General features: G+C 38.4%; 1 protein-coding gene across 6 annotated transcripts in view; it reads right to left on the minus strand.

The window, feature by feature from the left end:
* Positions 1-12,865, minus strand: part of LOC150109418 (basement membrane-specific heparan sulfate proteoglycan core protein-like) — a 1,783,738-nt gene that overhangs the window by 409,452 nt on the left and 1,361,421 nt on the right. The window lies entirely within an intron of this gene.

Below are 12,865 nucleotides of genomic sequence, written 5' to 3' on the forward strand. Positions count from 1 at the left end.
ATCAAGGATGCTAGTGCAGCTCTTAGTGTGCAGATGGGAGAAGTAAAAAAAAATGATTGTTTTGGCTGATATGAATGATTTGAAAGGTGAGAAATATGCATTAAGAGAAGATATGAAAGAGTTGCTGATAGAAATAAAGAATAAGAAAATAAGGATTGTTGTAGTCTGCTGCCTTGGTACGATAAGAGCAAACTGAGAAGAAGGTCATTGATTTTGAATGAGTCAATGAGAAGATCGTCTTATTATTACTATGTGACACCTCCAGAGAGTCCACGGACTCATCGAGGGAAGACACCTACCTACTCTACAGCTCTCTGTCTTCACCACTCAATCCACCAACTACAACGAACCCCAACTACACCAATGCCATCTACTGCCAACCACCACCACCAGTATTTTCACATACAATCACAAACATTCATGCTCACGGCAGAATTCGAACCCACAGCTTTTTGGCTTGAGAGCGGATACGCTAATCACTTGACAAACCAAGCCAGCACTTCTTATTTCTTGTGTGGGGGGGGAGGGGTAGAAATGGTGCGTAGTTTACAGATGTATGGAGCAATGTTTCATTTGGATGAAATAACTTGCATATACCTGATGCAGTCCATCAGAACTGCATTTGAATGGCTTTTGAGTTTCTCTCCTAACTAATACTTCTGGTCTCCCTGATTTTAGGAGACCAGAAGTATTAGGAATGGAGATATAGTCAAGTGCAGGTTTGGCAACCTCAGAACAAATAAATGTATGTAAATTACTTGCAATAAAAAAATGCAGCTTCACTGCTTTCAAATCTGACTGGGTTGGTAATGACATTATGCAAGGGCAATTGTGGGTCCAAAGGGATGTTGTAATGCATATATACATGAATGCCAAAAGTATTAAAAATAAAGGAGAGAAGTTTTAGGTATTGGTCAGCACAACTTGGCCAAAATTATAGGTGTCAATGAGACCTAGTTGACAGAAAATGATATAGTTACAGGGTAACTGTTAACGATATTGTATTTTCAGAGAAGATAAAGGGAATAAGACAGGAAGTGGGATATTGCTGATGGCAACTGAAGAACTTCAACAAACAGAAGTTAAAGAGGATATTAGAGTAGGGAGGAGATAATTCATTTGAGACTGTCCGGTGTGAGACCGAGACATAAGACAAAACATACTGCTGGTTGATGCTATAGACCAGGGAGTTCACAGGAAGATGTAGATGCCATGCATCAGCAGATTAACACAATGAGTGCAGGCTGGGCAATCATGGGGACTTCAACTATGAAGACAGAATGGCGGGAGAAAAAGGGGAATTTAGTCATTTTTCTTCTTCAACTCATCTGTCTGGTGATGGGTTGAGTCCCCTTTGTATAATCTGTCTCCAAACGGTTCTATTTCTAGTCTTCTTGAACATAGTAATGAAGTTGGGGAATTCGCCTCTTTCTTTTAAGGATCTGAGCCAACTTTTCCTCGGTCTTCCAGGGAAAGCTGTCTTCCTGTTCTTCCATTAGGCACAATGTTTGAAAGTCTGTGAGGAGGCATTCTCTGGACATGGCCAAACCATTGGAGCTGTTGTTGAAGAATAATGTCTGTGAGGTTGTCATGGTAGTTGAGATTCTGCTTTACTTCTTCTGTGGTTTTATGTTCAGTCCAGCATGTTCTGTTAATTTTTCTTAGAAACTTCCCCTAGAATGGACTTATTTTGAGTAGTTCCTTCTTAGTGAGTTGCCAGATCCACTTCCACATGTTGCTGTAGGGATGATCATAGCTTTGATAGTTTGATTTTAAGATGTTTCAAGAGTTTGTTATTGTTCCATATTTTGTTTACTTTATTCATGTTTGTCCATCCAATGTGAATTTTGTGTTTTGCTGTTTCAGTGCTGTCTAAATTGTGTGTAACGGTGCTTCCTAAGTAGACAAAGGATTTTACTTGTTCTAGGGTTTGGTTCTCCAGAGTAACTGAGATGTTTTCAATTTCTCTTCCTATTTTCATTATTTTGGTCTTATAGCTGTTGATCCTCATTCCAAGGTTTTCCTTCCTCATTTAAATGATGGACTGTTTTTCTAATTGTAGCTTGGATACTGCCACTATTACTATATCATCTGTGTATTTGATGTGGTTGATGTTTTTCTTCCATTTATATTTATCCCTGGTTCATTGGAGATTTTTTTGCATATTTCCTCTAGGTATATGGTATATACTGGTTTATTCAGTTACTAAGGGATAATTATCTAAAACAGCATGACATGGAAGGAGATCAAGGATTTTAGAGTTCAGATTTGATAATAGCATCAGAAGATGCAACCATAACCAAACACTATACTGCAATCAGGGAGAGTAACCATACAATCTTGTCTTGGAGGTTGCTGAAGGGTTTATGTTGAACTATAAAGCTGGTAATTATAACAGACCATGGCACTTCTTCAAGCAGAACGTCAGTAGTACATGAGAAGTGATCAGGGATTAGGGATTGTTGAGAAGAGCAGTATCAGACTGCCTTAAGTTGGGGCTACAAGTAAATGAGTAGCAATATAAAGCTGGAGCTGCAAAAAAAAAAAAAAAAAAAAAAAAAAAAAAAAGAAATCATTATGAAGAGAATATAAATCAAAAGGTAACCAAGTATACTCATGGTCAGTACAAAGAGCAGGCAAAAGGGGCTACCAGTATAATGGAAGTGTTTTTCACTTGGCTATGATACCAATTATATATTTAGCTTAATCCTTTATCTAAGTGTAAGCAAACAAAGTTTTATTATTATTGTTATTATGGGTATCTCCATGGAGTCAGTAGACTCATCACGGGAGACCCAAACTATCAAAACAATATCTATCATATCTCTTCTTGAATTCATTTACAGACGAAGAACTCGCAACTGAGTCAGGCAATGTATTCCACTCGTTCACCACCCTCCAGGTGAAAAACCTCGTTCTCACCCTTGTTAACCACACTTTTCCTTAATTTCCAGGGATGACCTCTTGTTCTTCCATCACTATCAACATAGCTGAAACATTTCCCCTGCATCAATCTTATAAAAACCTTTTAGCAATTTAAATGCTTCTATCATATCCCCTCTTCTCCACCTACAACCAACCTCTGCAATCCACAAGCTCTCAATCTATCAATGTAGGGAGCATTTTTTACATCACTCACCAACTTAGCCACTCTCCTCTGAACCCTCTCCACAACCTCCTCATCTCCAAGGAATCCAGGTGACCACACCTGAGCACAGTAATCCAAATATGGAAGTATCAACACTTTATAAAGGGGAATAATAACCGCTATCTCTGGATGTTAGTGTGTTCCTCGATAACCAGGTAATCCTATGTGCAATCTTGGACACCTTAGCAATATGTCCTCTGAACTTCCTCTCCCTATTCACCAACATCCCTAAGTCCCTAGCCTCATCAATCTCTTGGAATACCGTTCCATCAATGTAGCACACAGCTGGTAATCTTTTAATCCCAAAATGCATAACTTTACGCTTTTCCACATTGAACTGACATCCATTACCTTTTGCCAATTTTGCCAGCTTATTTAAATCATCCTGCAAACTCGCAACATCAGCTTGATTTTTTTATTGCGCTACCCAACTTTGCATCATCAGCAAACACTGAATATCTCCCTTTAAGCCATTTCCTATGGGTCTGAAGTATTTTCAGGACTGAGAAAACTTGAAAAATGATATTGAAAAACAGATTTTCAGGTGAGGTAAGTTCTCTTCATGTGCCTTAGTATCTCTCATAATACAAAGCACATATCCTTATGGGTGTGTATAATGCTGTGCATTATGTGAAGGGTCACTAACCAGACCTGTTTCGACTTTTATTGAGGTCTCGTCAGTGGGAGCTAGACCCAGAGGTGGTGAGACTAAGGTGGAAGTAATTGAGAAGTCATATTTCCATATGCCAGTTGCCAAAAGGTGTCACACCTTATTATTAAAATTCTCTGGATCAGAGATAGTTAATGGAAGTGTTTTTCACTTGGTTGTGCTACCAATTATGTATAAGTGGCTTAATTGGTTAGTGACCCTTCCCATAATGCATAGCATTATAAATACCCATTAGGATATGTGCTTTGCATTATGGGAGATACTAAGGCAAGTGATGAGAACTTATCCCACCTTTACCATGAGTTGCCCCAGTCCTGAAAATACTTCAAGTGCAAACTTTGTTTGCTTACACTTGATAAAGGATTAAGCCAAATATATAATTGGGCTACCAGTATAGTACCAAATCACCATCAGAGGAAATTAACTAAACAGGCCAGTGTAAATCCAAAAGAGCTCGTTTTTTATTTTTATTTTTATTTTTTTTTTTTATTATTTTTTTTTTTAGCTATGTAGCAAGTAAGTAGAAGAATGATTATGGATGGATAACCAGGGTGAATTATTCAGGTGGAGTTGCAGTTGCTGATATGAGAATAAGGCAGATGAACAGGAGGTGTTCAGCATATTAAAAAACATCATGCAGCAGTGGGACTGAATAGCACGTTGGTCCATGTGCTGTGAGAATGTGTGATAGAGTTATCAGTGCCTCCAACAAAGATGTTCAATCTAAGTCTCAGCTCTGGCAAGATTCCCAGGAAATAGAAAGCAGGTAGGATAGTTCCATTACATAAATATGGTTATAAGACAGACGTATCAAATTATAGGCCAATTAGTATCTTAGGAGTGGTGGTTAAAGTATTGGAAAAGTTGGTTAGAGAAATGGGTGGATACAAATGAATACTATGGCAGTGTAAAATGTAAGTCCTGCCTAAGTAATGTACTCACATTTTATAATAAAAGTGATGGCAGAATTATGAGAAATGGTTACACCATGGAACTGCTAGACTTTGCAAGTATATTTGAAAGAATATCACAAGAAAACAATTACAAAAGTTGGCGCAAACGAAAACAGATATAAAATTGGTGGCATGGATAGGGGAGTGGTTGACATAAACTACTCTCTGGTGTTTGTGGAATGGTGGAGTGGAATCTGAAAGAATGAGAGCAACTAGTGCAGTGCTTCAGGGCTATGCATTAGTGGGTCACTGCTCTTTAATTTGTATATTAATGATATAGGAAGTGATTTAACAGGGGAGGGGGAGCGAGATACTCAGTTGTTTCCTGATGATGCAAAATTAGGAAGACAATAGTTGATAATGGTGATGTAAATATCCTGCAGGATGATTTAAATTGATATTCTGGGCAATGGATAATGGTTATCAATTTTATGTTGTGAAATGTAAGATGACACACTTCGGGTTAAAAAAAGATTATATACTGTGTATCACATTGATAGTATGAATTCAGAAAATTGATAAGGTTAGGGATTTAGAGGCTAATGGAAAACAATCTGAAGTCAGAGGGCATAATGCAACAGTTGATTAAATAGCTTAAAGGATTAAATGGATGCATAGATCTTGGCTACTGTACATAGATTTGGTTACCTGGTTTTCTCGGGGATCAGGAGGTGGTGGAGAGAATTCAAACATAGGTAACCAAGATGATGACAAGTCTGTGGAATGTTCTGTATGAGAATAGGTTGAAGGCGTATGTTGCATTGTTTAGCTAACAGCTGGAAAAGAACTGACAAGATAGAAACGTAAGTTATTAAAAGGGTTCTATAAGAATGACATAAAAGAAATATTTTATGACATGATGAACAGGGAGAGTTCTAGGGGTCACCCCTGGAGGGTGTGTAAAACTGTGGTTAGTAAGGATCTGCAGACTAGATGTTTGACTTGGAGAGTACCGAATAAGCATAATGAAATGCCAAAATTAGTTGTGAGCACCCTGACATTGCATGAGATTATGGAAAGGCATGATATGCATTGTGTGTTGAAATTTTTTTCATTTGGTTATACTATGAATTAGAGATGCCAAGAAATTATATTTTCGGTTTCAAACTTTATCCAAACAAAGTTTGTGCATGAAGTCACTTCACAACTAGTTACTTGTATTATAGACACAAATGACTTCACATCAATTGCCTTAGTATCCCATAATGCAATGCACATTTCCTTACAGACATGTATAATGCTATGCATTATGGGAAGGGTCACTACCCAGACCTGTTTCAACCTTCATTGAAGTCTCATCATGGGAGCTGGACCCAAAAGTGATATCAAAGTTGAAGTAATGCTGATGTCATATTTCCATATACAAGTAACCAAATGGAAGTCATCTCTAATCCAGAGAATTTTAGCAATTATGCTATGATACCTTTAGGTTACTTATATATCAAAATATGACTTCTGCATTACTTCAACCTTGGTATCAATTCTGAGATTGGCTCCCACTGATGAGACCTCAATAAAGGTTGAAACTGGTCTAGGTAGCGACTCTTCCCAGCATTATAGAGCATTGTACATGTCCATGAGGATGTTTGTATTATGGGATACTAAGGCAAGTGATGCGAGGTCGTTGGCCTCTACATACGAGTTGCCTAGTTGTGAAGTTACTTCACGTGTAAACTTTGTTTGCACTTAGATAAAGGATGAAACCAATTTAATTTATAGTATAACCAAGTATAAATCCTTACAGACATGTATAATGCTAGGAAGAGTCACTTGGTTGTACATATATAGTATACTTGGTTATACTATAAATTAAAGATATGAAGAAATTATATTTTCGTTTTCATCCTTTAACCAAGTGTAAGCAAACAAAGTTTGTGTGTGAAGTCACTTCACAATTGTGTTATTTGTATATAGAGGCTAATGACTTCACATCAATTGCCTTAGTATCCCATAATGCAATGTACATATCCTTATAGACACGTATAATGCTATGCATTATGGGAAGGGCCACCACCCAGATCAGTTTCGATCTTCATTGAGGGTCTCATCGGTGGGAGCCAGACTCAGAAGTGATACCAAGGTTGAAGTAATGCAGAAATCATATTTCTAAATAAGTCATTATAGTATAATTAATTTATATAGTATGTAGTATAATTAAGTGAAACATCTATCTAATTCAGAGTATTTTAGTAATAAGATGCGAAACCTTTTGGCTACCTGTATATGGAAATATTACTTCTGCATTACTTCAACCTTGGTATCACATCTTGGTATCTCACTGATGAGACCTCAATAAAGGTCAAAACAGGTCTGATTACTGGCCCTTCCCATAATGCACTGCATTATACATGTCCATAAGGTTATGTACATTGCATTATGGGACACTAAGGCAATTGATGTGAACTATTAGCCTCTATATACAAGTAACCCAGTTGTGAAATGACTTCTCAACTTTTTGCTTACACTTTATCCAAGTTTAAGTAAACTTTGTTTGCTTACGCTTGGATAAAGGATGAAACCGAGAGTTACATATTGTAACTGATTAGCATTTACATAGTGGAGAAGTTCATTGTGAATGATTTTGGCCATTAATAAAGAAAGCCATATGGCTTATTTTGGCAACATAAATTATATAGAAATAGTGGATATTAAAGTTCTAACATTATTTCAAGCCAGAGAGTTTATAAGTATACAATCCTCAGCATCAGAGTAACCTTAATTGGCACTATATAAAAGACATGACCGCTGCCCAGAGGCTTATTCTTTTGAAAGGAATTTCTTTTGAAAAGAAATGAAGCCATACAGCTCTTTCTTTATTAACTACTTTTACTCATTGACCATGAATTCACTTATGAAAAATACAACTCTAACATTTGATTGCTTCAGTATTGAATAAGAGTTTTTGCTGTCTTAAGCTTCCGCAGATGGAGGTCTGCTGAAGTGGTCTCAATCACTGCATTCCATTTGATGCTTGCCTATCATATGGCTTCCACTGACATGGTCTTTTTTGGGGTGCCTTCATGGTCTTTTCCATGAGAGATGAGGGGGGGGTTCTGCTTGGTGATAGGGTGAGCTGGTCACTGAGTAGAACTATCACCGAGTATCTTTGAGTTATCGACAGTTACAAGTTAAAATGATGCTTTAGGCCACTCATTGAAGTTAGAGTGATCTGAGGGATTCCCTAGTTTTTTTTGTGAAGACCCTTTACTTATACAGTGGTCTCTGAAGAGAATAAGGCAAATATATGGACACTTGATCAGCAATCGTGTTCTTTTAAGTAGTGTGCAATCTAAGACAATTCCAATGCCAAGGATGGTATTCTCATAAACTCTCTGGTCAAAATTATCAAATTTTCATAGTTTCTACATACATTCAGGCTTTGAAATAATGTTGGATATGTAATATTACTATTATTATGGGCAACTCCAGGGAGTCATTAGACTCATCAAGGGAGGCCCCAAATCATATTCATCACAACTATCTGACATTCATACAGTATCTATCATACCTCGCCTTAAACTCATTCACTGTCACAGCATCCACTACAGACTCAGGGAGCGCATTCCACTCATTCACTACTCTAAAAGTAAAGAACCCAGCTCTAACACCTTTACTAACCACACTTTTGCCCAGTTTCCATGGATGTCCCCTAGTCCTCCCACAACCAGCCCTGTTCTCAAAAATATCTTCTGAATTAATTTTATAGAAACCCTTCAGTAATTTGAATGTCTCAATCATATCTCCCCTCCTCCGCCTATCAACCAATTTTTGCAACCCACAAATCCTCAACCTGTTCTCATACGGTTCATTCCACAGACCTGCTATCATCTTGGTCACTCGCCTCTGGATCCTCTCCACCTCCTCCCCATCAAGAAGAAACCTAGGTGACCAAATCTGAGCACAGTAGTCTAGATGGGGTCTTATCAAGGCTCGATAGAGAGGAACAATAACCTGCTTGTCTCCGCTTGTCAACGTATTCTTCAGCAACCAAGTGATTTGATGAGCTGTTTTGGTCACTTTTGCAATGTGTCCCCTAAATTTCAATTCCTTATCCACCAACACTCCTAAATCTCGTGCCTCATCAATTTCCTGGAGCAGGGTTCCACCAATGCAGTAAACTGCCGCCAATCTTTCCACCCCAAAATGCATAACCTTACATTTTGCCACATTAAACTGACATCCATTCTCCTTAGCCCAGACCTCCAATCTATCCAAATCATCCTGCAAAATTTTGACGTCATCTGCATTCACTATTGCCCTACCCAACTTCGCATCATCCGCAAACAAATGAACTGTTCCTCTCAGATCATTTCCTATATCATTTATGAACAAATTAAACAGCAGTGGTCCAAGAACAGATCCTTGTGGCACACCACTAGTCACAGGCCGTCTTGTGGACTCTACTCCCGAGTAAACCACTCTCTGATATCTCTCCGTCAACCACCCTGCTATCCATCTCACCAACCCTATGTCCATTCCCATATGCTGCAATTTACTGATTAGAATTCCATGTGGAATCCTGTCAAAGGCCTTGGCAAGGTCCAGTAGAATCACCGTAAACCCATTACCCTTATCCAGTTCAGCCGTCACTGTGTTATAATACGTGAGCAAGTTATTGAGGCATGACCTACCCTTCACAAAACCATGCTGTCCCCGATACAGTATCCCATTTTCTTCTATCCAATCTTGTATTTTCCTCTTGACTATTTTCTCTAAGATCTTGACAATGATTCCTGATATGCTAATTGGTCGGTAATTTACAACAGCAGTCTTGGAACCACCTTTATGCAGTGGAACTATTTTCCCCTCTTTCCACCCGCTCGGGACTAACCCAGACCCGAGACTCAAATTAAACAAAATGGTCAAGGGTACTGACAATTCTTTAGCTGCTTCTCGTACAACACGAGCTGGTATACCATCCAATCCCACAGATGTATTGACATTGAGGTTATGCAATAGACTACTCACCTCCACTTCATTAACCACAATTCCCGTACAATCTACTAGTTTATTCGTTTCTGCAATGTCACCACCTGGATGATATACTTTTGCAAAGTGCTCACTCAGTAACTGAACTATCTCAACTGATTCAGTTACTTCCCTACCATCGGCATTCTTTAAAATCAATCTGCCATGTACATTTTTCCTTTTACTTGCTACATATCTAAAAAACTGTTTAGGATTCTCTTTAGCCTGCATGGCCAATGTTCTTTCGTAATCCTTTTTTGCTTTTCTTACCACACTCGTCACCCTTCTGGCCTGCGCTTTATACCGTTCATGTGCCTGCCGGTCACCCTTCTCCTTAAATTCCCTCCATAGTTGTTTCTTTTTTTGCAACTCAAGCTTAATGGTGTTATTCATCCATTTAACCCCTACTTGATTTATTATTCGGACTCTAGGTATACAGTCAGCCATTGCTTCATGCAAGCACTTCTTAACTACCTCCCATGCACTATCAACTTCTAGTCCTTGCAGTTGTACATGCCATGGCACTGAACCAATCAAACTCCTAAGCTTATCATACTTTCCCGCCCGATAATTCCACATGTACTCTGTCTTAATTGAAAATTCTACACCTTTAGCCACCTCCCAAGTTAAGACCCTATGATCACTCTCACCGATTGGTGGCAATGTGGTCATATTTGTTACAGCCAAATCCTCAGATGTAATTACTAGGCCAAGCACTCTCTGACCCCTAGTATTTTCCATTACATGCTGTCGCAGATAGTTATCCCTTAATAACCGCATAAAATCCAGTTCCTTCCTCCCATGTGTCCTCTCCTCACTCCAATCAATGCGACCATAGTTGAAATCTCCCATAATAATCACCCTCCTTCCACCCATTTCTTCTATTTGCTTGTGCATACTGTCACCACCATCTTTTCCATCACCTGGTCTATAGCAGCACCCAATTGTATATTTAGTTCTGCTAGCCACAATCTCACACCAAATGGCCTCAAATGTGCTCTTTTCTCTATCCTGCAATTCAACTTCTATTCTCCTTGGCTGCAGCTCATCAGCTATCATCAACAATACTCCTCCCCCCATTTTATTCTCTCTGTCATTCCTGAACACACTATACCCATCACATTCAATCCCACTAGTTATATCATCTACAGTTAGCCATGTTTCACTAATACCTATAACCTGTGGTCTGGAAGTGCCAACCATGGCCAAAAACTCTTCCTTCTTGTTCCTAATACTCCTAGTATTAGTGTACATGAATTTAAGACCCCCATTAGCCCCAACCCTACCTTGATGCCTTATATTAACTATCCCATTCTGATTTGTTGTCCTTATTTGCTCTGGCATATTATATTCATTCTTACATTCAACTGCCTCCATAAGGACTGTATCTCTACCCCCCCCCCTAACAAATCTAGTTTCCCTGAATTTGCACATCCACTACATTCAGCAACACTTTCTCAAGTCTTCTTACACCGTAACCATTCAAATACAAGCCATCCATCTTATATAGATCCTTTCGCCCATCGAACTCACTCCACACATCCACAAATTCCACACCACTCATCATACATAACTCACGCATAAAGTCATTCACAATTATGGCCTTCCTTTTAAACATTTCCCTGTCATACTGTGGCAAAAGACTAATCATTCTAACTCTCTTTTCTTTTGCTACCTCAAACAATTCATTCAGGTCTTCTATCGTTTCCATTTTATCTCCTTTCAAATCATTCGTACCTGCCACAACAATCATTTCTTTCACCCTTTCCTTTTGCTCTCTAATAGACGCAGTTACGTCCTTTATGGTCGCACCAGGTTGGTACGATTTTGTCAAATCCTCTACTAACACACCTCGTACTAACGAGTCTCCATACAGCACTCTATCCTTCATTTTGTTCATGTTCACATTCATACATCTATTTTTTCTGTCATACCTTTTATTATTGGTTGGTTCATTCAGTCTACTTTTGTTCATGCACTCTAGCTGCTGTTTTGCTCTTTCTATCGCACTATTCAACAACGCGATCTCACTCAATGCATCTATCTCATCTTTTTTGTTCTCTGAGAAACCATTTATACTATCATTCACACTTTCTACATTCACACTCTCACAATTTTCATGTACAACCTTGCCGTTTCTTGTCATATCCCTATTTCCTTCATTTTGAAGGTTCACAAAAATATCACACTCACGATCCGAAATACACTTCAATTCCGCATTCTCCCTACATTTTCTACACACATTCAATCCTTTATCATCATCTAACCACACTCCGACCGCACTCCGCAAAGCGTACATTTCACAGCTAGTACACTGTTTCATTTCTTTTATGCTACCGTTCTTTGATAACGATGGCGAACCTTCATTACTGGCCGCCATTTTCCTACGCACAGGTGCCATATTTATCTGTAACGTGTTTTGTCAAATTAAACGTTATAACACACCAAAAATAGACGCACTAAATACGCAAGGCAAACAAAACAAAACTACACAATATTAAGTAATTTGTATCGATAACTGAAAATGATACTTATCTTATCTGGAGCTTGCACGAACACTACTCATTACGAATTCATCTAGCGGCGACTTCCGACGTAGATTATGTTATAAAATACTTTAGTACACTAACCACGTTAATAAAGCTCTAATAATATACCAAAATTAAACACTTAAGTCCATTAAATTGAATCCAAAACACCAATAAATCAAAAAACACAAATCTCTCAGGAGCTCTCCGATAGCACGACCGTTCACCAGCTAGCCTCGACACCATATCTCTGCTTTTTCTATATGATGTTCTCCATTGTTTTTGAGAGAACTGAATTAGGAGCAACTGGATGATAGTGTGTTGGCTGACCTTTTCTGGAATGAGGTTAACGTTACAATATATTAAGGTTAGAATATCTAGATATAAGAGCAGTGGAAACATGGATAGGCAAAAATTGCATCTAACTTTTCCAACTCATGTTGAGTTTTGGTGAAGGAGAGACCAGAAGGCTTCACTATCATTTGAATAGCAGACAAGTTTACAGCATTTGGTCTTTTCAAAATCAGATTTACATTTATTTATTTAAGGTGTATATTTTATGAGCTGAGTTGTATGTTCAGTACAATGGCATTTTAAT

The sequence above is a fragment of the Typopeltis vanoorti genome, chromosome 2, assembly GCF_054136105.1.
Source record: "Typopeltis vanoorti isolate ZY-2024b chromosome 2, IOZ_Tvanoo_1.0, whole genome shotgun sequence".
In the NCBI taxonomy this organism is placed as follows: domain Eukaryota; kingdom Metazoa; phylum Arthropoda; class Arachnida; order Uropygi; family Thelyphonidae; genus Typopeltis; species Typopeltis vanoorti.